At 40.5% G+C, this 24,100-nt stretch overlaps 1 pseudogene; it reads left to right on the top strand.

Annotated features, from left to right (window-relative positions):
• LOC127185284 (28S ribosomal protein S2, mitochondrial-like) overlaps positions 1-22,909 on the top strand; it is a 57,077-nt pseudogene extending 34,168 nt beyond the window's left edge.
• Positions 22,910-24,100: the final 1,191 nt, after the last annotated feature.

Genomic DNA, 24,100 nt, shown 5'->3' with positions numbered 1-24,100 from the left:
CCGTATCTTCTACACTTGAGATTCTCTCTTCCATCTTTTGTATTCTCTTGGTGTTGCTTGTTTCTGTAGTTCCTGGTCTCTTCCCTAGGTTTTCCATCTCCAGGATTCCCTCAGGTTGTGTTTTCTTTGTTGTTTCTAAATCTGTTTTTAGGTCTTGAATAGTTTTATGCATTTCTTTCTCTAGTTTGATTGTAGTTTCCTTTAATTCTTTAGATGATTTATTCAATTCCTTCATCTGTTTGAATGTATTTTCCTGTATTTCTTTGAGAGATTTATTTTCCTCACTCAAGGCTTCTATCATTTTCATCACCTCAGATTTAAGATCTTCTTCCACTTTGGGAGTGTTAGTATTGCCACAGCTTGCTGTAGTAGCTATATTGATTTCCAGTGATGTCATATGGCTCTGAGTTTTGCTGCTTGTGTTCTTATGCTGGCTTCTAGCCATCTGGCTGTCTTTGGTGTTAGCAGACCTGGAGGTCCCTCCAATGGGGTTTCTATCTGTGTCCCAGGTGGGCCAGGGAGTTCAGGAGCAGGCAAAGAGAGAGTCAAGCTAAAAGCTCCTTACTAAGGTTCCCCAGAGGCCTCCTTAGGATGGCAGACAATGGGTGTTGGAGCCCACACCCAGCTCAGCTCTGCTGGGTTTGCTGTCTGTGTCCCAGTTGGGCCAGGCAGATGAGAAGCAGTCTGAGAGGGCTCCAAGTCGAATGCTGCTAGGGTGCCCCACAGGCCTTCTCAGTATGATAGACAATGTGGGTTGTGACCAACACCGACTCAACTACTTCTGGTTTACTCTCTGTGTCCTTGGTGGTCTAGGACAGTGAGGAGTGGAGAAAGAGAGAAGGAGGAAGGGAGATGGGCCAGACCAGAGAGGAGCAGGAAGAGAAATCCAAGCCCAAAGCTTCTCTGGTGTTCCAAAAGCCTTCTTTGCTCTTTTGCTGGCTGTGTCCTCAATGGGCCAGGTCATGTGGGAAGTGGGTAGAGAGATCCAATCCCAAAGATGCTCAGTGCCTCATAGGACTCCTCAGGATGGTGGCCAATGTGGGTTGTGGCCTGCATCCAACTCACCTCTGCTTGTTTGCTCTCAGTGTCCCAGATGGGCCAGGCCAGTGAGGAACAGGTGGAAAGAGATCCAAGCCCAAAGTTACTTAGGTGCTCCACAGGCCTCCTCCGCTGGTTCACTGGCTGTGTCCCAGATGGGCCAGGCCAGTTTTGTTTTATTTTATTATTGTCCCTTAAAAGCCTGTTTATTTTCTAATGAGAGAAAGAATGGGAATAGATCAAGATGGGAGGAGAGGTGTGGAGGAACTGACAAGAGAAGAGAGATGGGATGCAATAATCCAGATATATTATGAAAGAAAAATTATTTTCAATAAAAGGAAAATATTTTAATTTTGCTTTGAGATTTAGCCTTTGACCTATGTATAATTTATTACTGTTTAAGTGTTTAGGAATGGTCCAGCTCTTTTTCTGTTATTAAGTTCTAATTTAATTATGTTTAATTAGAAAGCAGAAATTGTATGATTTCTATTCTTTCAAAAATTTTAGGTATATTTTAGTGAAAGTTCTATGTAAGCTTAAGAAGTGTGTATATTTTGTGGTTGTCACATGGAGACTGTAGGTATCAATTTGAACCTTTATGTGCTGCTAAGTTCACATATGTCCTTCCTGACTTTTGGTCTGCTGGATCTGTTCAATGACAGGGATATCAGAGTCTAACTAGAAGAGCACATCATCTGTTTGTTTTTTGTAGGTCTATGAGTTCTGGCCTTGTGTATTTTAATGTTTTCTCATTAAGCCTAGTCACATAAAGCCTATTATGTCTTCCTGAAGAATTGATTCCTTTATTGGTAGTAATGCATCTCATTATTCCTGATAAGGTCCCTTGTTTTGAAATTTGCTCTGTTTGAGATTACATAATCATTCTAGATTTTCTTTTGATCGGTTTTACCAGGGTATGTTTTTTCTCAATTCATTTGTAGTAATCTGTGGATTATTTTGTTGACAGACTATAGCTGGGTCTTGGCTTTTAAAAAAATTTATATTGACAACCACTGCTTTCAAAGATAATTAAAATGAGTGCTTTTAGAGCACTGCTAAGGCTATGATGTGAATATGTTTATAGTTAGATTGATATCTTTTCTGTTTTTTTCAGTATCTATGGTATTTGTTTCTCTTTTATATTTTTTACTCTTATTCTTTGCTTCTGTTTTTTTTCTTTCATCCTATTTCATCTTGATCTCTCTTTCTTTCTCCTGTTCCTCTCTCTCTGTGTGCATACATGTGGAGGTTAGAGAGAAACTTCTGTTCAGAATTCAGTTACCTCCCACCACCATGGATTCCAGTGACCATACTTAGGTGGAGAGGCAAGCGCTTTTACCTGTTGAGCCATTCTGACAGTCCTTGATCAGTATTTTATGATTCTGTTTGGATTCCTTTCCTAGTATATTCTCCGCCTCCTTTCTCTTTTCATTTTAATGATTTCTCTAGGGGTAGCTGTGAGTAATGTGCTAAGATGTATTAAGGACTCTAGTAAAAAAAAAAAAGTGGCTATGCCAAAAAGAAGTCTAATTCAAGCAAAAGATAAAAAACTTAAGTGCTAGCAAAATGCTGTAATAAAAATGAATAATATACTTAATAAAATTATAAAAATGAATAATATACTTAATGAGCTCAGTGGTAGACTGTACACTAATGAGAAGAGTCTGTAAAGCTGATGGTATATTACCAGAAGTTTCCTAAGATAAAAAGCATTTTTTTACTAAAAAAAAAATCATAAAACAGATTACCTATGAACCCTGGAACACCTGCATATATACATACTTATAATAGGAACCCTAAAAGAAAACAAAGGGAAAATGACAAGCGACATAATAATGACTGAAAAACTCCACTAAATGTGTAACATGAAACCATAGACCCAGGAAGTTCAGAGAATACCAATTTAGATAAATGGCCCCCAAACACCAACATCTATACGCCATAGATTAGTGCCATTCTCAACCTTGGCTAGAGACACTTCTTTCTGCAGTGCACAGCAGTTAATGCAACCACTAGTCATAGTGCTGAAAATAAGCGCCTCTTGCATGCTCAGCTTTAAATGGGACACCTATATCAATCCACCACCCCAAGGCTCAGAATAAAACAGAGAATGCTCAACAGAGAAATATTGAATGGCTGAGAAACACTTAAGGAAATGCTCAAAGTCCTTAGTCATCGGAGAAATGCAAATCAAAACAACTCTGAGATTCCATCTTACACCTGTCAGAATGGCTAAGATGAAAAACTCAAGCAACACCACATGCTGGGGAGGATGTGGAGAAAGGGGAACACTCCTCCATTGCTGGTGGGAATGCAAACTAGTACAGCCACTTTGGAAATCTATCTGGTGCTATCTCAGAAAACTTGGAATAGGGCTTCCTCAAGACCCAGCTATTCCACTCCTTGGAATATACCCAGAAGATGCTCCACTACACAACAAGGGCATATGCTCAACCATGTTCATAGCAGCCTTATTGTAAAAAGTCAACTCTTTATACCTATAGAACAGCAAAGATTATACCTACACCAGACTTTTCTGCAGGAAGTGCACAAGCAAGAAGAATGGGGTCAAATATTTAGTATTACTGTGAGAAAAAAAAAAAAAAAACAAACAAAACCCAGAATCTCAAATTCTATGTGCTGTGAAATCATCCTTCAAAAGTGAAAAAAAGAGAAATAAAACTTTTCTCTGACAAACAAAAATTTGGAAAATTTGTTTTAAATAGATCTATTGAGAATGAGAATAGCATGAATTAGAAGCCTGGATCTATTTTTTAAAAGAATTGCATTAGAGGGGGAATGAGTGAGAGTACAATAAAAGCTTTTCTTTTTATTAATTAATCTAATATAAAAGCATTTAAGATAACAAAACAAAGCTGTGTTCAGTGCTCATACTCAAAGCAATAGAATTGGTGTTATCAAAGACTTAGTAATAGATTTACATAAGAGACATTAAGTCAAACAAATGGAATTTAGCTGAAGGAGTACTGCCTCCAAAATACCTCAAAGATAGCCTGCTAATGAGGCTTGTTAGAGATAAGGAAAATTTAGGACAATAGGATGTAAATGTTTATTCACCAGGACTGATACACCATTAGGCTCCATTCCCCTGACAAAGGAGATAGCCCTGACTTGCAATCAAGCCATTAGGCCTGATTCTTCCTGATTCCTATACCAAAGACATGCCTTGAATGGGCAGCTTGATGAGTACAGCACAGGATCACAACCACCGTTAAGTTCTGGTCTGCCATCAAGTCCTCTGCTTTTATCAGGAAAAACAGGTGGGCAAGATGACCCTGAGTAATAACTATCTAAAAAGAACAATACTGCTGTGCTTAAACTAATTTTGGCAATACGTAATTTCTTTGCTGTGTAAATCTATTTGACTAACTAGCTAGAGCTGGCAGTCTCCTGTCTCTGTTTAAATTGTTTCAAGCTGGGGCTAGGACCCGTAGGATATTTAAGAATAACTGCATATATAAAATGCATAACACACACACATGCTTACACAATCTTCTGTTGGAGGTTGGGTCGTATTGGAGCATTAGCTCTGGTTGGCCAAGAATGTAAGTAAAGAGCTTTTCCTTCATCCCTAAGTGTGTGGAATGATTTCTCACTTCTATAACAAGACCAGTGATTTTAAAAAAAATCATGAGAAAGGACTCAAAAATCATTTTAAAGATACTTCACATGTGCCACAAAGTAATATGGTATTATTTAAACATTGATTTGGATTTGTTGCCACAAGGACAACCAAGAGGTAAGGGAGAACTCTGCCTTAGCTCTCACAACCTACACATGTGAAACCTACAAGCTAGCTAGTTAGAGGTGAGAGTTTTGGGTGTTTTTCGAGCCTTGTAAGAATGTGTCCCATGCTATGAGTGCATGTAGCTGGATTCCTTCCAGGATTCCATAAGAGATTTTCTAAATCATTTCTACACTTATCTCCTGTCCCAACCTCTTTTATGGGCATCGACATCTGTCTGGTTTTTAAAAAATTCTTCATTCCTGTCCTATCATTGAGATCAAGGCTGCCGCAGGCTGTGGACACTATTAAGAGCAGCCTCCCTCAAGGCCACTCGAGGCCTGTGAATATTCTGAGTCACAGAAAACAAAGGAAAGCCTTTGTGCCAGTTCTTGAGGGTGCCTGGAGACAGGTTGTGGCGCATACCACCATTTTTTGACAGTAAGGTCTGAATTGCTCAGGCACAAGCAACTGGTGCCAGTGCGGATGTAGGGCACTGTGGCATGATGAACAGGTGTTTGAAATCAGCACAACACTGACTTATCAGAAAGGAACATTTATTTTCTTCATGGAGGGACAACTGGAATTGGAGGGCATTGGGGGAATGGTGTGGAAAACTAGCATGGTGGAAACTTCTTGGAACCTATGAAGGTGATCCTAGTGAGGACTTCTAGTAATGTAGGACACTGAGTCTGACTGGCCATCTCCTGTAGCCAGGCAAGGCTTCCAGCACTGGGACTGGCTTGCATTTGGTTTGGTTGTTGGCTCAGGAGGTGCCATGGAGATTCCTAAACAACTCAGGCTGATGCTAATACATAATGTTGCCCTCTTACAACTGATGGGGGGCTGGAGGGAAGGGGGAAGAGGGGGGAGGGGGCATAGTTGAGGACAACATCCATACAGCTCATTGAACTTAGAGGTCAATGTGGAGTCTGCTTGGAGCCTTCACCTTATGTTCTAGTTTCTTTGGCAAGGGAAGGTACTTTGCAGGCTATGGAAAGAGAAACCTGAACACCAACCCAACCACAAAGCTCTCAACCTACATTCTGCGCTGCCTGCAAGATGTGTTGGGGCAAGGGTGATGCAGAACTTGTGTGAGTGGCTGACCAATGTGTGGTTTAATTTGACTGGCAAAACAAACAAACAAACAAACACAACACAACACAAAATAAAGCAAAATCAATAAAATTATTCCTAATGATATTCCACTAAACTCATTATTAGGATTCTGCTTCAGTCTACCTACCTGTGATGTCACTGCTTACTTGCCACGGGGTGGGTGGGGGGGAGGGATGGCTCTGTCCTGGGCCATATAAAAGACACTCTCCACATGGTGCTCTCTCTCTACTTCTCTACCTCTCCTCTCTTTACTTCTCTATCTCTCCCCTCCTCTCTCTACCTCTCCTCTCTACTTCTCTCTTTACCTCTCTTCTCTACCTCTCCTCTCTCTACCTCTCCTCTTTGCCCCCTTCTCTTTCGTACCCCCTTGCCCCTTTCCTTCTCCCTCCCCCGCCCACAATGATCATTTAATAGACTCTGTATAACATAATATCTGCCTGGTGCCTTGTATTCAATCTGTTATTTTAAAATAGTCTAAATTGGAGGTCTCCATTGCGTCCCTCCCCTGGAGCTCAAGCAACCCTGCAGAGAATGGGGAGGAACCATTGTAGGAGTCAGAGGGGATGAAGGACACCAAGAGAACATGGCACACTGAATCAACTAAGCAGGGCTCATATGAGCTCACAGAGACTGAAGTGGCAAGCACAGGGCCTGCATGGGTTTGCACCAGGCTATTTGGGTGTATGTTATGGCTGTTACCTTGGTGTTTTTGTAGGATGTTGGGGACAATAGGCCATATGGCCAATGTTCAGCCATCTTGTCAGAGTCTGTACCTTTAAGTCTCTGTTTTTCCCAGAGCTTGCCTTTCACCAGAAACTAGCTGACCCTGTTGTGGGTCAGCAGTTAGACTAAAGACAGATAGAGATGGAGCAACCCTGTTATGGTTTAGCAGTTAGACTAGGCAGTAGGACTCTTAACAGTGGGAGCAGGGGTCTGACTCCTTTGCCTGCTTTGAGGACTCTTTTCCTCATATTGTGTTGCCTTGTCCAACTGGTCATGTTTGGTTGTCTCTTAGATATCTACTCTTTTCTGGAGGGAAACAGAGGGAAGTGGGTCTGGGAGGAAAAACTTGAGGGGGCTTGGAGGAGTGGAGGGAAGGGAAACTGTAGTTGGAATGTATTGTAATAAAAAAAGGAATCCATTTTTAATTTTTAAAAAAACCACAAAAACAAAAACAAGCAAAACAAAAAACCCTCTTCTTCGGTTCATCTACTTCTTCTCTCCTCGGGCCTCCACCTTCCCCCAATCCATACCCTCTGAGCCTTGTTGAGAAGCACTTTGCTTTGAACCTGGAAATCCTGCCTGGTTGCCAAGCCATAGCAAAAAGAGCATTCTACCCACACCCACTAAAGCCCATGACCACCAGGTGGCAGCTAGGCTCTGGAGACTATTACCCCATCTAAGACTAAGTTTGAGAAGTTTCTTAATTTCTCTTTGTAACTTAATCTTGGAGCCTGGAGTCAGAAGAATACATAAGCAGTTTTTCAAATTGACTGACTTAAACAGAATCATCAGGTTACTTCTCTGGCCAAAAGAACACCCAGTAGCTTCCAGGTTTGTTTTCTAGGGGAGAGATGGGTCAGGGCCATACTATATCACTTTGTAGTCCAGGTTAGACTAATCTCCTGATCTTCGGAGTGCTAGGGTTGCAGATGTAACTACCACAGCTAACAAGATTTACTGGTTTTGATACAGAGGCTTGACCATCACCCATAGGGGACCTTGGAAATTATCTGGGGAAATGTTTCTTTTGTTTTGTTTTTAATGCTATGTGAGGAAATATGTAAGCCATAAATTGTTTTCTTCAAATTAAAACTGCAACCCTAGTTTCAGTGCCCTGGCCCAATCTGATGATTTCCTCGGAATCTTGTCCGGAGAGCCATCTCCACACTCCTAAACAGCACACGTTGTGTCCAAGAACTAGAAGTTAAGCCATCTTTCCAGTCCCGACTCAGGTTTTTGATTAAAAATTTGAGGCCATTAATTGTTCAAGTTATTTTTTAAAGGAGAGTATTGGTTGATGTCTTTTTTTTTTCTGCTTTTGAACTTAGTCTTAATTTATATTTTGGTAATTATTTCTTTTTTCAGTCTGAAATATTACTTCTAATGCTCTCTATCGGGCTGGTTTGATGGACATGAATTCTTTAGACTGTTTGTATAATGGAACTATGGCAGATAGTTTTGGAGGGTACAGTAGTCTGCGTTGGCTTCTGGGGTCTTTTAGAAATTGGAGTACATTGCTCCAGGTTCCAATGGCTTTAAGTTTCCATGGAGAAGTCAGCTGTCATTCTGGTGGTTTTTCCTTTGTGTGTGACTTGTGATTTTTTTTTTTTTTTTGCAGCTTTCAATGCTCTCTTCTTGTTCTGTATATTCAGTATTTTAAATATAGTACACCATGGGCAGTTTCATTTCAGGTCCTGTCTAATTGGTGGCCTGTGCCCTTCTTGTATCTGTCTTATATCATATTACGAGTATTGTCTTAGTTAGGATTGCTATTGCTGGGATGAAACACCATGACCAAAACAACTTGGTAAGGAAAGGGTTTATTCAGCTTACACTTCCACATCAAAGGAAGTCAGGACAGGAACACAAACAGGACAGGAACCTAGAGGCAGGAACTGATGCAGAAGACATGGCAGAGTGCTGCTTGCTGGCTTGCTTCTTCTTGCTTGCTCAGCCTGTTTTCTTATAGAACCTGGAACCATCAGCCCAGGGATGGCACCACCTAGAATGGGCTGGACCCTCCACCATCAATCGCCAATAAAGAAAATGCACTACAAACTTGCCTACCACCTGATCTTGTGTAGGCATTTTCTCAATTGAGGTTCCCACCTCTCATATGACTTTAGCTTGTTTCAGGTTGACATAAAACTATCCAGCACAGGGATGTCTGCCCTTAATTTGGGAAAATTTTCTTCTAGTCTCTGGTTGAAAATCTGGTCTGTGCCATTGATGTTGGGTTCTTCTTCTCTGCCTATAATTTGTGAATTAAACATTTATACTGTCTCAACATTCCTGCATATTCTTTTCATGTGTTTTACATTTTTTCATAATCTTTGATTGAGCAATGTAAGTCCTCTGCTTTATCTCCAGGTCCTGTTACTCTGTCTTTTATTTAATCTATTCTACTTGTAAGGCTTTTCTATCACTTTTCTAATTGGGTTATTGAGTTTTTCAATTGCATTATTTGTTTTGGTAGCACTGTTTGAGAAGGATTAGAAGGTGTGTGTTTGGATCCAGATGTGAACTTTCAGCTGTTCCTGCTGCTGTGTCTGTGCACTGCCATCATGAACTCTGAAACCATAAGCACTTTCTTCTTGTAGAAAATATAAAAACATATAATAATGTTTATTATAAAATTAGCCTATAATTATTACAGTGGTCTTATCTAATCCGCTATCATAATCAATGAAAGACACAGACATCCTTTGTACTGTACAATAAGTTTCATTTTACCTGGGACTGGGTAGATATTAATCATATAAACTATCCTGATCACTTCTCAGCCCCCACCCCAGGCTTTAATGTTTTAATCATCCCTATCTGGGCTACTTGCCCCCATCCACATCTGACCATGTGCTTCTCTCCATACTAACCCGTCTTCTTCCTCCTTCTGTACCTTGTCTCCTCTCCCTCTGTCTCATGGTTCCCTGACCTTAAGCCTGCAAACCTCAAACTCTGCCTCTCTCCTCTGCCAAATCCCAAGTTTCAGCATTTTTATTAACAAATCAACTTTAAATAAGTAAGCCAAGGTTTACACAACCAAGGCAGGTGTATGTGAGAATGTATGAGCAGCAACTAGATCTTGCGGGCCAGTAATTAGCATCAGAATACATAGTACCAGACAAAGCCTCAACATTTTCTTTTTAAAATTGTCTTGATTAGTGTTTTGTCATATCAATAAAAAAGTAACTAATATATTCAGTATTTTTTGTTATAAACATATTTCAAGATTTGTTTTTATGTTTCATTATTTATTTGTTTGTTTGTTTATTCACTTTACATCCTGGTCATAGCCCCATCCCTCCTCACATCCCAGTCCCACCCTCCCTCCCTCTCCCACCCTCCCTCCTTCTCCCATCCCCCTTTCCCTATTCCTCAGAAAAGGGCAGCGCCCCCTTCCCACTCACCCTGAGTGTGTCCTCTTCCCCTATGGGCTGGCAAGGAAAAAAAAGCAGGCAACAGAGTCCATGTCAGAGTAGGCCCCTGCTACCCTTACTAGACTCACCTAAAGCCTGAAAAAACACTGGATATTTTAATGCAGTTGAAACTACATTTAGTATTTCTACCTTTACTGGATTCAGTTTTCAAATCTTGAATTGTCTTTGTCATTCCATAAAACATATATTTGTGTTTTCTTGGGTATTACTCAGGAGTTTATTCCTACCTTCTTGAAGGTCACAGAGGTGCTTATGTCTTCTTTAAATGCCTTGAATTCTTTGATGGAGTTTATGATTGTTCTTTTAAATTCTGTGTCCTGGGGTTTATATAGGTAATTCTCCTTGGAAAATATTTAAACAGGACTTGTGGGCTTGGGGGAAGACATATTGTCTTAGTCTTCCATACTTCTTTGTGATGAGACCTGGCCATGTGATCTTCTTTCATTGGTTATGTGTTTTATATGAAAGTCTAGCCTGATTCTCTTGAGTGTAAGTTTGAGTCTATTTTTACTGTTGCATTAGCTTGGTTGATTTCAGACCAAGTTTGATGAGTTGGCAGGTTAGGACTTCATTTACTTGATGGTCCTCTTTTTTTTATTAGAGGCATGGGGGTGGTTGCAATTCAGTGGAAAGCAAGAAATGGTGCTAATATGATTCTAGGATGGACAGCCTGGGCTGGTGCCCAAGCTGTACTAACTGAGCTAGGTCTGGGAGTATGAAGGCACCATAGGCCAATGGGGATCCATGTCATTCCACACAGGTTGGGCTAGTGTCCAGGCTGAGTGACCTGAGAACCTTCTAGGAGTGTGGTATGACGAGGGTGGGCAGAGATCTGGATCATTTATCTGATAAGTTCCATGACCTGAGATTGTGCTCATGGTACATGTGGGCAAAGCTTGTGCAGATGCTGCAGGACTACTGCTAGGCCTGGGAGTGTGGGGATGGCCCATGCTGGTGAAGTTCTAGGGAACTCACCAGGCTTGGCTACTGATCGGAGCTAAGTTGAGGAATGTGGTGAGATAGTGGCCAAGTAAGATTCTGAAGAACTTGCCCAGGTTCCGTTCCCAGCACCCACATGGTAGTTCACAACAGCCTGTTATACCAGTTCAAGGAGGTCTAATTCCCTCTTCTGACCTAGTTGAACTCCTGCACACATGGGTACACTGAGACACACAGATATACACATAAATAAAAATAAATACAATAGAGGCTAGAGAGCTGAATCAGTGGTGAAGAGCTCTGGCTGCTCTAGAGAATCTAGGTTCAGTGCCCAGCATCCATTTGGCTGTTTAAAACTGTAACTCCAGTTCTAGGGAAATCAACATCCTCTTTGGGTCCCTGAGGATACCAGACATACATGTGGGACAGAGACATAGACACAGACAAAACACTCACACACATAAAGTAAAAATACAATAAATATTTTAAAGACACAAGTTAGTTGAATGGATTACAAAACATCTTTTTTGCTGTTTAGAAGAAACTCCTCTTACATTCAAGGATAGGCACCATTGTAGAATAAAAGGGTTGGGAAAATGTATTGTAAGCAAATGGGATCAGGAAAAGAGCAGGCACTGCTATCCTAGTATCTGACAAAACAGACTTCAAACCAAGACTAATAAGAGGAAATAAAGAAGAACACTTCATTCTGATCAGGGGAATAATTAACAAAGAGGACATTACAATTCTGAACATATATGCATCAAACTCTGGTGCATCCAATTTCATATAATGCATACTGCTAAACTTAGTAAGATACATATTAATCACAGGTAAGTAAGTAGGTGGTTTCTCCTACTTTCTTCAATAAAAGTAATTTAGATTAAAAAAATAGCTAAACAAAAAAACTGGAGGTAAGTGACATCATAAATCAAATGAATCCAACAGATAACTACAGAATATTCCACCTAAACATCAAGAAATATGCATTCTACTCAGCAGCCCATGGATGTTTCTATAAAACAGACCACATACTGGGATACAAAACAAATCCCAACCAAAAAATAATCTCATGTATCCGGTTGATCACAGTGCAATTGTCTTAATGTTCTATTGCTGTGAGAAGACACCATGACCAAGGCTACTTTCATAAAAGAAAGCATTTAACTGAGGGCCTGCTTAGAGTTTTAGAGGGTGAGTCCATGATCTTCATGGTGGAGAGCAGGCAGACATGGAGTGGGAGCTGGAGCAGTAGCTGAGAGATTTACATCCTGGTCTGCAGGCAGCAGGTTGAGAGACACTGAGCTTGCTGTGGGCTTTGGAAACTTCAATGCCCACCCCAGCGACACACTTTCTCCAACAAGGCCACACCTCCTAATCTTTCTAGTCCTTACCAAACACTTCCACTCCCTGGTGACTAAGTGTGGATAATTCTCAAAAAGAGAGAAGTACATCTGCCATATGTCCTAGCTATACCATTCCTTGGCTTATATCAGGGATACTTTATTTTCTCAGCTGTGTTCATTGCCACTCTCTGCTCTATTCACACTAATTAAGAAATGGAAACAACCCAGATCTAGCCAATGGTCAGAACATTCTCCACAGTTGAGTGGAGAGTGGGATATGACTTTCTCATGTACTCTGGTGCCTCACATTTGACCATGTCCCCTGGAGGGGGAGACCTGGTGGCACTCAGAGGAAGGACAGCAGGTTACCAAGAAGAGACTTGATACCCTATGAGCATATACAGGGGGAGGTAATCCCCCTCAGGAACAGTCATAGGGGAGGGGAATAAGGGGAAAATGGGAGGGAGGGAAGAATGGGAGGATACAAGGGATGGGCTAACCATTGAGATGTAACAAGAATAAATTAATTAAAAAATAATAAAATAAAATAAAGAAAAAAAGAAAAAAAAAAAGAAATGGAAACAAAGATGCCACACGCCTGTAATCCCAGCACTCACGAGGCAGAGGCAGGTGGATGTCTGTGAGTTTGAGGCCAGCCTGGTCTACAAAGCGAGTTCAAGACAACCAGGGCTGCACAGAGAAAACCCTGCCTTGAGAAACCGAGGAGAAGAAAAAGGAGGATGAGGATGAAAAGGAGGAAAGGAAGGAAGGGAGGAAGGAGAAAGGGAGGGAAGGAAGGGAGGGAAGGGAAGGAGAGAGGGAAACCTAAATGTCCTCAACTGATGAATGAATAATTTTTTTTAAATGTATCACACATGCAAAATGGAATTATGTTGGCTCTGTTCCTTAACAATTAATTAGGGTTTATTATTAATTTATTAAACAAAGGTATCTTCCTTACAACCATACTACTCTAAGCAAGAGGGAAAGGAGGTTAAAAAGAACAAGAATTAACCTTCCGGGTCTCAGTTCCAGGGGATAAGTCCCTAGGCCTGGTAGACACAAGCTGATGTGTCAATCACGTGTCAAAAATGTTGGAATCCAAATTGACCACATCAAAAGCTATATACAGAAAGTATAGGAATTGGTAAATTATCTCAAATAAAACAAAGTGTGTGGTGGCTTAAGTGTGTGGGACCAGAAGGGCAGACAGGGAAGCTGAGATCCTATGTGGCTGACATACCCATAAATCTACAGGGAAGAGATCTTTAACAACAATGGGGTACTCAGATTAATATTCCTGCAATTACAGAGATAGAGATAAACAGTGTTGAAACTAGGGCTGAAATGGTACGTGCTTCTGGGGAAGAGATTAATGCAAGTAATCAGGAGCAACCACAAGCTATGCCCATTGTCCAACCTCAGAACTCCTCAGGTTTAGAGTATCCAAATTTATAAGAGGGGCCACTGCTGAGATACCAACAGCCCTGCCCCTAAAGTGGATTTCAAGCAGTGGCCCTTAACAAAAGAAATGGTGCGTGCAGGTGCTTCACTGTTTAGTGAAAGAGCAGATGGAGGCTCAACACATCGAAGAATCTTCCAGCCCCTGGAATTCCCTTTTGTTTGTGGTAAAAAGAAATCAGGCAGCTGGAAGATGATAATGGATTTGAGGGCAGTAAATAAAGTAATTCAACCAATGGGTCCAGTTCAGCCTGGAATTCCTTTGCCTTCTTTGTTACCTAAGTCTTAGCATATAATTGCAATTGATTTAAAAGATTTCTTCACATTGTTCTCCATGAGGAGGACAGGGAGACGGTTGCTTTCTCAGTGCCTACTCTCAACAGTAATGGCTCAATGAAGAGATGCCATTGGAAGGTATTTCCACAGGGAGTGTTGACTAGCACAACCTTATTCCAATATTTTGTGCAACAACTATTAGAAATAATTCATAGTCAGTTTCCTCAGTCTATCATTTACTATTACATGGATGATATTCTGCTGGCCAATTCTGATCCTAATTTTTTTTTAATGTTTAAGGAAACACAAAGAATTCTGCCATGTTGTGGATTATAGATTGCTCTAGAAAAAAACACAAAGGAGGAGATGGAGAAATGTGTGTGTATGTGTGTGTGTGTGTGTGTGTGTGTGAGAGAGAGAGGGAGAGAGAGAGAGAGAGAGAGAGAGAGAGAGAGAGAGAGAGAGAGAGAGAGAGAGAGAGAGAGAGAGAGATGCAAGCTCGGACCACGAGAGGATCTGTGCACAGGCCCGGAGATGCCTAGGGACCCATCTCGTGGAACTGAGACCCAGAAGGTTTATTCTTCTTCTTTTTAACCTCCTTTCCCTCTTGCTTAGAGTAGTCGGGTCGTAAGGAAGATACTTTAGTTTAATAAATTCATAATAAAACCTAATTGTTAAGGAGCAGAGCCAACAGGATTATACTCATCTGCAAAGAAAAATGAAAATTTCTCGTAAATTGATAGAATTAGAAAATATATTGAGTAAGGAAACTTAGACCCAGAAAGACAAATGCTCTGTGTTTTCTTGTATTTGTGGATCCTGGCTCTGAAATTTTACGTTTGAGAATATAATATAAAGTAATCACAGAAGCCAGGAAAGTAAAATGTGACTTAATTGGATTTAGACTAACAAAAGCCCTAATTTCCAGGCATAGGAAACCTCCCTTTGAGTTGTTGGTTGGAGAGTCTAAGAGACTCCCGAACCATTATAGGTTATTGCTGTCACCCTTGGTCGCCTCCTAGAACTTAAAATAAGACTACTGCTGAAGACACCACATACTTCAGGCAGAGGATGTGGAGGAACTTGGAGCTGGAACTGACCTGGAAGCCTCCTCCCTGAATACTAACTCTTATGACATCAGAAAGTGCTGTGCAAGGTGCCAGGAATAAAAAACAAACAATAGTCCTACTCAGATGTAAAGCCTATGAACCACAACAATTACTGGCCTGGCAAGATCTCACCGGTGGTGAAATCATGGCAGTTTTATCTGCCTAATTGGCCTTATGGTTCACTCAGTAAGAGGAAATGCAGGTCTGGTACTATAAACCTAGCCAATACCCCATGGCTGAAGAGATCATAGACCCTAGAAGAGAACCCGCTATTGCCATTTTCCTAAACCAATAAACTGTCTGTTTTCTAAATACTTACCTTTGTACTTACCTAAATACTTACCAATACTTAACCTGAAATTAAATATAGTTTTCATGCCTCATCAGGAAACTTTCTTGCAGCAGATGGAGATTACTACAGAGATCCATAGCTGATCAAAATGCAGAGTACAAGTGATCTCGGGTTCCCCAGCCCCAATTGGTATATCTACAGTGAAGCTTCCACAACTAAAGCCCAAAGGAAATCATGGGAGAGGGCGTAGAAATATTATAAGAGTCAGAAGACCAGGATGCTAGCTACTAGATTGTGTCTTCTAGACATGGAAAGGAAACTATACCCCCATGTGGTGGCTCACAACCATCTATAATATGATCTGATGCCCTCTTCTGATATGCAGATGTACATGCAGGCACAGCACTGTATACATAATAATAAATAAAAGAGGTGCTAAATAATAAATTAAAAAAGAGGTGATAATTTAAGAGGAAGTTGGTGAGGACATGGGAGGGGTGCTGATGATGTTAAAGCAGTACTCATGAATGAAAGTCTCAAAAACATAATAGTATTAAATTATAAAAACAAAATAAATCTACAATTCTTGGTTAAAGGGTGAAAGCGATAATGGCCGTGGGAAGCCCTGGGCTCAGCTCTGTCCTGAAGGGTGACATTAAGTTCTGGGGTAGTGTTTAACCTTAGGTATGACTCATAAATATCATATAATTTTCACCATATCAAGAAACCAGTATGCTATATTATTTAATATACATCTTTAAATTATCTTACTTTCTTAAGAATTCATTCACATCCTTTATAGCATCACAGATTTAATGCTCTAGGTATATTTTTCTAATTAATATTAGCATGTGTCTGCAGTTATTAAAATTGAAAATTTGCTTCTGGCAATACCTAAAATTGCCTCATGTCCTTCTATTAAAGAAATGATAGAACCTACTAACTGGAAAAGTGCTCATCCTTACTTATTATATTGTCAGATGGAGATGCTAAGAGAACCAAAAGAGCTAAAAAACTCACCAAGGCCATTCAGTGACAGTGGCAGCACTGGGACTTGAAGCCGTGTTAACTGATTCCTGGACCTTTAGTTGTTTCCAGAATCTCCTATAGGAAGGAAACAAAAGAGAGCGGGAGGTGGGAAAAGGGAATTGTTTCCTTAGTGAACTGGGGTTGGCACTGAGGTTGTAGCTCAGGAGGGCCAGGGTCTACTGGGTGAAACAATTTCCCACGTCTCTATTTTGTCCCCAAATACCTGTGATACTCAGTCTACCAAAACCAAAGCCCATTTGCTCACTCGCTCAACATGAAGTGCTTGTCATGTGCTCAGAGACACACAGAAAGGAGTTTGTGTCCACTGGGATACTTAGGTCAATATATAGTTGATTAGAGTGCTTCTAGAACACAAGGCAAGGCTTGTTGTGGCTGGGGATGGGGAAGAGAATGGGCACAAGCTCTGCCCTGTTTATGTTCATCAAAAGTTCATTGTTCTCTTCTCTCAATCATGGGATGTGATGAAATACTCTTCAAAGTCTAGGATTGACAAGTCACTGTCAGACAGAGGCCATGATGCTGATCGAGGGCTCTACTTAAGAAATAATCACTGACGTACCATGAAAATCTTTACTTACCAAGAAAGTGGGTCAGAAAAGAGGACATCCTATTGAGACTTTAGGCGAGAGTAGTATGGAAGAATGGGGAAATAGTAGGACCCACAGGGTCCTGGAAACCTACAAGAAGGACTTTATGACAGGCAGATCTGGATCCTGGGGTCCTCCTCAAACTAAGGCAACAGCCAAGGAGAATATAGGCAGTAAGCTTCGAACCCCTACCAAGACCTAGCCGACGAACAGGATATTCTCCACCGTTGAGTGGAGAGTGAGATCTGACTCTCACACGAACTCTGGTGCCCCTTTTCTGACCACGTCCCCTGGATGGGGAAACCTGGTGGCACTCAGAGGAAGGATAGCAAGTTACCAAGAAGAGACTTGATATTCTAAGAGCATATATAGGGGGAGGAGGTCTCCCTCAATCACAGACATAGGGGAGGGGAGAAGGGGAGAAGTGGGAGGGAGGGAAGAATGGGAGGAAACAGGGGAAGGGCTAACAATCGAGATGTAATATGAATAAATTAATAAAAAAAGAAATAATCACTGGCAATTCTAATTATAACTAATGTATCTTCCTTTCACTCAATCCTTCCTCTCATAGGCAAACATTGAACCTACAGTACAAAAGCAGAAGGCTGAGGATCTAGTTGTTGGTAGAGGGCTTTCCCAGTGATCATGAAGCCCTGGTCTCAACCACTAGCACATTATAAAGCAAGAATTTTTAGTATATGCCAATAGACTGTATTTCAGCACTTGGGAAGTAAGGGCAAGCTGGGCTACACGAAGTCCTGTCTCAAAAGAGAAAAAACAAAAGAAGGAAGGGAGGAAGGGAAGGAGAGAGGGAGGGAGAGAGGGAGGGAGGGAGGGAGGGAGGGAGGAAGGAAGGAAGAAAGGAAGGATGGAAGGAAGGAAGGAAGGACAGAATTGATCAGGAGAGACTTAATCCCAACAGTATTGGGTTGTGGGCTGCAGTTCCTTCCACCCTCCTCCTCGCTGGAACTTATTCTTGAAATGCTTTAAAAAAGGAAGTGTTGGGGATGAGCTTTGTAACCATTAATTTTCATCCCATTTGACTTTTCCTGGTTGGGTGAGAAGTCAGGGACCTGCTCGCTCTTCCTTCTCAGTTGTGTTGTTTCCTTAGAAATTTGAACACAGGGATTATGTTGCTGTTAGAAAAGCCCTGAGAGCTCTTTTTATTACCATCCCTGCTGGTAACCACCAAACAAGCAAAAACTACGAATCTTTAAACCTTATAATAGGAACATCTTCTAAAATACTGTTTCTTTCCCAAATGCTCTTTGGATTGTTCACCCTAAGACAATTTTACTGACCTAGGTACAATGACCATGAAAGGACCCACCTTTAATACTCCAGATAGTTCTCCTTGTTTTTAATCTCCTTTGCTCATCCCTACACCATCTCCATTCTCATGGCTCTCAAGTACACCTTGCCCTCATCAATGTAATAAATACATTTGTAGTGGAAAAGGTTCTGGTCTAGAGGGAAAAAAATCAGGGCTTAAGACTTGGCTTTTCCATTTGCAAGTCCAGTAATTTGGAGAAAGTCATTTTACTTTTTCGAGACTCAATTACCTCTCTGAAAAATGAGGATGATATGATAATCCCTGGCCTGACATCCTTAGAAAACTGATGCATAAGTAAAGTAAAATCCCCACTAAGATGATATTTTGTGCAGAGCCACTAATGATACACATGTGAAAGGCTAAGTGAGTTTTACCTCTCCTTGAGTACTGGTGCTCTGAAAGCACATTACTTAAAATAAAGCCACACATTCAAGAATATTTGGGCATCACAAACTGGCCTTGGTGGGAAAAGGATGAGGGAGGATACAAAGCTGGATAAGAAGTGAAGGGTGTGAACCCAGGAAGAGCTGGGAAAGGGAGAATGAATATGGTCAAAACAAGTTATACAAAACTCTCAAAGAACTAATTCAAAATGAAGGAAGAAGAGGTGGGAGGAGGAGGAGGAGGAGGAGGAGGAGGAGGAGGAGGAGGAGGAGGAACCATACTAATATGTCTTAAACACCGGGAAAGGATATGTTAAAGGATTAGTCCACATTACTAATCTTCTAATTAATTTGATAAACAATTATTATCTACTACGTAGTAGCCACTCTTCTAGATACTAAGGGTATAAATCTCTGCCCAAATAAAGCTGATATTTTAGAATCATGGCAAGGACCTATGAGAAGTAATTCCTATCTACTCAGCCTACAAAACTGGGATCTGAAGTTTAGTTCTGACCCTCAAATCTATGTGCCTTTAGTGACCAATTTCATCTTTCCCACTTAAAATCTGTTTTAGTATTAATTACACAAAAATTTTAATAGAGCCTTTGTGGAGATCAAAAATAATTTGTGGATATACTCAACAATTGGCATCTCATTTGATAAATCTTTATTGAGTATATACTACATGTCACTCTGTAAATGTGAGGATAGTGAATTAAAGAGATATACAAAGTTAAGTAGGAGTTTGAGGCCAACCTGAGTTACATAGCAGAGATATTATTTTTACAACTCAAAACAAGTGGGTGGTTACTGCCCTAACATTCCTTTCACTACTACACCAGTAGGATTATCTTGCTAGGCCAGTTATTAATTGTATATTACAGAGGTCATATCTGAGTGAGAATAATGATTCTTTTTCTCCTTCTGAGGTAGGCAGAGCAACCTCTGGCACTTTGAAAACTAGACAGTAAGCTCAAAGCTTCCAAGTGAATGCCAGCTTGATTTATCCTTGTAAAACTCAATTGATGTTTTCAGCAATAGACTCTTATTGTGAAGTTCTGGATGGTATCCAAGAGTATTAGCAATAACGCCTAATACTTGGGAGAACTATTGTGCCCCATTGGCTAACAATTAAAAAAGAAATAACCTATTTCTGATTCTGGGATTTTTGTTTGCTAACATATGGCGTATAGTTGGAATATTGCTTTCCATTGTAGAACAACTCCATTACAACTACTTTTATATATGCTAAGACAATTCTACAATTAGTTTTCTATATGACATATTCAAAAGTCCTTTAGCTTTAGTTAACCTTCCCTATATTTTCTCCTCTACCTACCTTTTCATTTCTCCATCCCAATTAATCATTCTTATTTCATTAATCTACTTTCCCTCTTTATATCGCATCCCTGAAAAGACCCCTTTGTACCCCACAGTCCTTTACAAGTTTTCTAATCTTCATGGATATTCCAAATGACATGTACATATCTGAATATGATATGTTTGGTTGTATATGTGTGTATATATGTATCTGAATATGATATCTGAACAAAGTTAAAATCCACATAGGAAAGGAAATATGTGGTATTTATTTTTCTGGGACTGGGTTATTTCATTCATGATAATTGTTTCTAGTTTTATCCATTTACTTATGAATTTCATAATTCTATTTTTCTTAATTTCTGAATAGAATTTTGGTGTGTAAATGTAGAAAATTTATATTGTCCATTCATTATTTGATGGACATCTAGGCTATGGCTATTCCCTGACCATTATGAGAAAAGCAGCAACAAACATAGTAGAACATGTGGAATCCATAGTTGGCAGTGTTAATGGTGCCAATAACCTGTGACTAGACATGTCATAGGCCTTAGGGGAGAGCCTAATTCTGCTAAATGTGTATCATATTAAAATAACTCCTGATGACTTATTCCTACCCCCAATGAATTGATACACAAGCTGGCTTAATGGGTCAAGAAACAAAATCCATCTATCTTTTGTATATAAACTCAGCTTTAAGGATAGTCACTACCTTCGAGGGAAAGGATGGATATTTGGTCACTACCTTAGGGTGAAAGGATGGACAAAATATACCAATCAAATGGGACCAGGAAACAAGCAGGTGTTTTGATCCTAACGTCTGACAAAATAGACTTCAAATTAAAACTAACCAGATGAGATAAAGAAGACATCTCACTCTAAAGAAGGCAACAGTTAAGCAAGAAGGAATTAAAATTCTAGACATATATGCATCAAACTCTGGTGGATCCAGTTTCACAAAAAGTGAACTTACTGGAATTAAAGACACAAACTAACCTATTAATATTAGGTGACTTTAATATGCAACTTTCTCCAATAGAGAGATTATCTGGATAAAAAATAAAATAAAGAGAGAGAAATCAGAATTAAATGATCCCATACATCAAGTGGACTTAGCGGATACATAAAGAATATTCCACCCAGGCACCAAAGAATTCACATTCTACTCATGCAACTCATGGACACTTCTCTAAAAAAGAATACATTCTGGAACACAAAACAAATCTTTACAAATTCAGAAAGATTGAAATAATTCTATGAATCCTATCCGACCATAATGCAATGAAACTTAAAATTGACAGCAAAGATATATCTAGTATATACACGAACACATGAAGATTCAACAGCTCATAACTGAATAATGAATTGGTCAAAAAAACATCATGAAATAAGTAAAAAGTTCCTGAAACTAAATAAAAATGAACCAACACACACACACCAAAACAAACAGACCTCAAAAAAAAAAAAAAAAAAAAAAAAAAAAAAAAAAAAAAAACTGGAACATGTTAAACAGTCCTATGGGGGAAATGTAAAGCTTTAGGTGCCTACATTTAAAAATCAGAAAGAGCCCAAATAAATTACTTAATGATGAAAGAAAACTTTGGAACAACAAGAACAAGCCAAACTCAAACACAGTAGATGACAAGAAACAATAAAAACCAGCGCAGAAATTAATGAAATAGAAACAGAACAAAGAATCAATGAATATTAAGTAGTAGTCCTTTCAGAAGATAAACAAAGGTGATAAATCCTTGGTTCAACAAACTAACAGAAAGAAAGAAAGGATCCAAATTAACATATTAAAAATGAACAAAGTCCACATGCCCTCCATGGTGCCTGCCCCAGCCATGTTGAACTGGTTGCTGTGTGTAGGTATGTGGCATTGGCCAGGTTTCCTACAGAAGGAAGCCACGAGCCCAGCAGGACAGAATGGTAGGATGGTAGGATGGTGACAGGAGCCTCAGTCCCTACGATCAGCGAGCCCCAGAATGGCGATGATCTCTAGAGAAGGACCCTAGATGTGCCATTGCAGCATTTGGACTTCTTCAATGTCATGGAGCTGTTTTCTGTGAAGAGCCTCTTTGTGGCCCAAGTACACCTGAGACATAAAGCTGGTTGCCTGCATAGATAGCACAGGCAGTATGGGCAGAGAGTTGGGATCAGGTCAAGGTTCATGAAGCCATACATCTTTGGGAACCGCCTTAGCCAAGACATTATCAACCTGGATCAGACAGCTTTGAATCTCCAGCTGGCCTTGAACTTTACCGCCCATGTGGCCTACTGCAATGGCACCATCCTGTTTGTGAGCCAGAATGGGCAGTTCTTTCACTTGATTGAGAATACACCTCAGGACTGCAGGGAGTACTGCCACATCCCCTACTTCAAAGGTGGCTTTGCTGACTAATGCACACCTCCTTTTTGGGTCTACAGTCTGCCTGTCAGACCTCATCATCCTCCTGCACATGCTCAACAATGCCTTTGAACCCCATGTGACCGTAAGGGATGCAGCCAAGATGAACATCCCCACAGTGGGCATTGTGGACACCAACTGCAACCCATGCCTCATCATTTACACTATCCCTGGCAACGACAACTCACCCCAAGCTGTCCATCTCTTCTACAAGCTCTTCTGCACAACCATCAAGCAGACAAAGGAGAAGAGGAGGCAGATGAAGGCGCTGCATTGACCACAGAGTCCCAAGGGGTCTCTCTGGGAGGGCAGTGGGAGCGATTCCCTGTGACAGGAAGCCTTGCTCCCACATTAGAGAGCCTATGGGGACCATTCTCATTCAAACTACCACACTGAGGTAGAGTAAAATTTTCTCATGTGAAAAAGGGTTTAGAAGCCCCTAGCAGAGAGAGTATCATGGCTGAGGAATGGAGAGTGGCCTTCATTGGGGCGCTATGTTTTATTTAAAGCCCTATTTAAAGCTTTCTTTTGGGTATCCATTGACATTACCTCCCCATCATCCTATGCTCAGTCCACCATTCATTGTATCTTTGCATACTGAAGGCCAGTGTCTGCTGACAGTTGAGCGGCGTGCATGGCCAACATTTTCTTTGGTTCTTGATACCCTATATCCATGGCTGGCCCTGAGTGCCTTCTCTAGTGGCCACAGAAGCCGTCTTCACACTTGTTCTCCACATACTTCATCTCCACGTAGTCTTCCCCTCACTATCTCATATCTAACAGGCCTGTTCTTAGCAGGAAGCTCCTTGTCCAGCTCTGGTCTAGATCCCCATTCCTCAACCTCAGCATCAATGTGCTATATGGCCACCCCAGAGTTCAATCATCCTGAGATAACCCTTGTCTGCCTCTTTTCTGGGTACAAACTCAGGCAAAGTGGATATCCACGTTGCCTCTGGCATCCACTAAGACTTGGACATAGCTAGCCAAGTGGATAACTCTGTTTCTCTCTCATCAAGAAGCTCTTACTTCCACTTTAGAGGTAGGTCTGTACCTGGTGGGTTCCATTCAGTTTCTCTTTTCAATTAAAATTCATCCACATTGTCTGCTTTTAAAAAAACGTGAACAGGGGAACATTGCAACCAACAGACCTTTAAATTCATGAAAACTACAAAAAACAAAACAAAACAAAAAAAAGCCAAGAAGAGATCAGCAATCTAAACAGACACATAAGAAATAAAGAGACCAAAACAATAATAGAAAGCCTTCCAATTAAAAAGAACTCAAGCCCAGAGAAAGTCACAGTAGAATTCCACCAGACTTTCAGAGACCTCTAGCCAATCCTTCTTAAATTGTTCAAACAAACAAACAAAACAAAAGGAACACTCCCAGATGCCTTCTATGAAGCAAGAATCACTACAATTTAAAAGCCAGGTAAAGACACAACAACAACAAAAAAAGAACAAATTATGATCCAATATCCCTGATGAAATAGATCCAAAATAATAAGAGATAGGAGAGTATAGAAGCAT

This window comes from Acomys russatus, chromosome X, assembly GCF_903995435.1.
Source record: "Acomys russatus chromosome X, mAcoRus1.1, whole genome shotgun sequence".
In the NCBI taxonomy this organism is placed as follows: domain Eukaryota; kingdom Metazoa; phylum Chordata; class Mammalia; order Rodentia; family Muridae; genus Acomys; species Acomys russatus.
The sequence above is the reverse complement of the archived record's forward strand: the minus strand, read 5'-3'. Positions and strand labels throughout refer to the sequence as shown.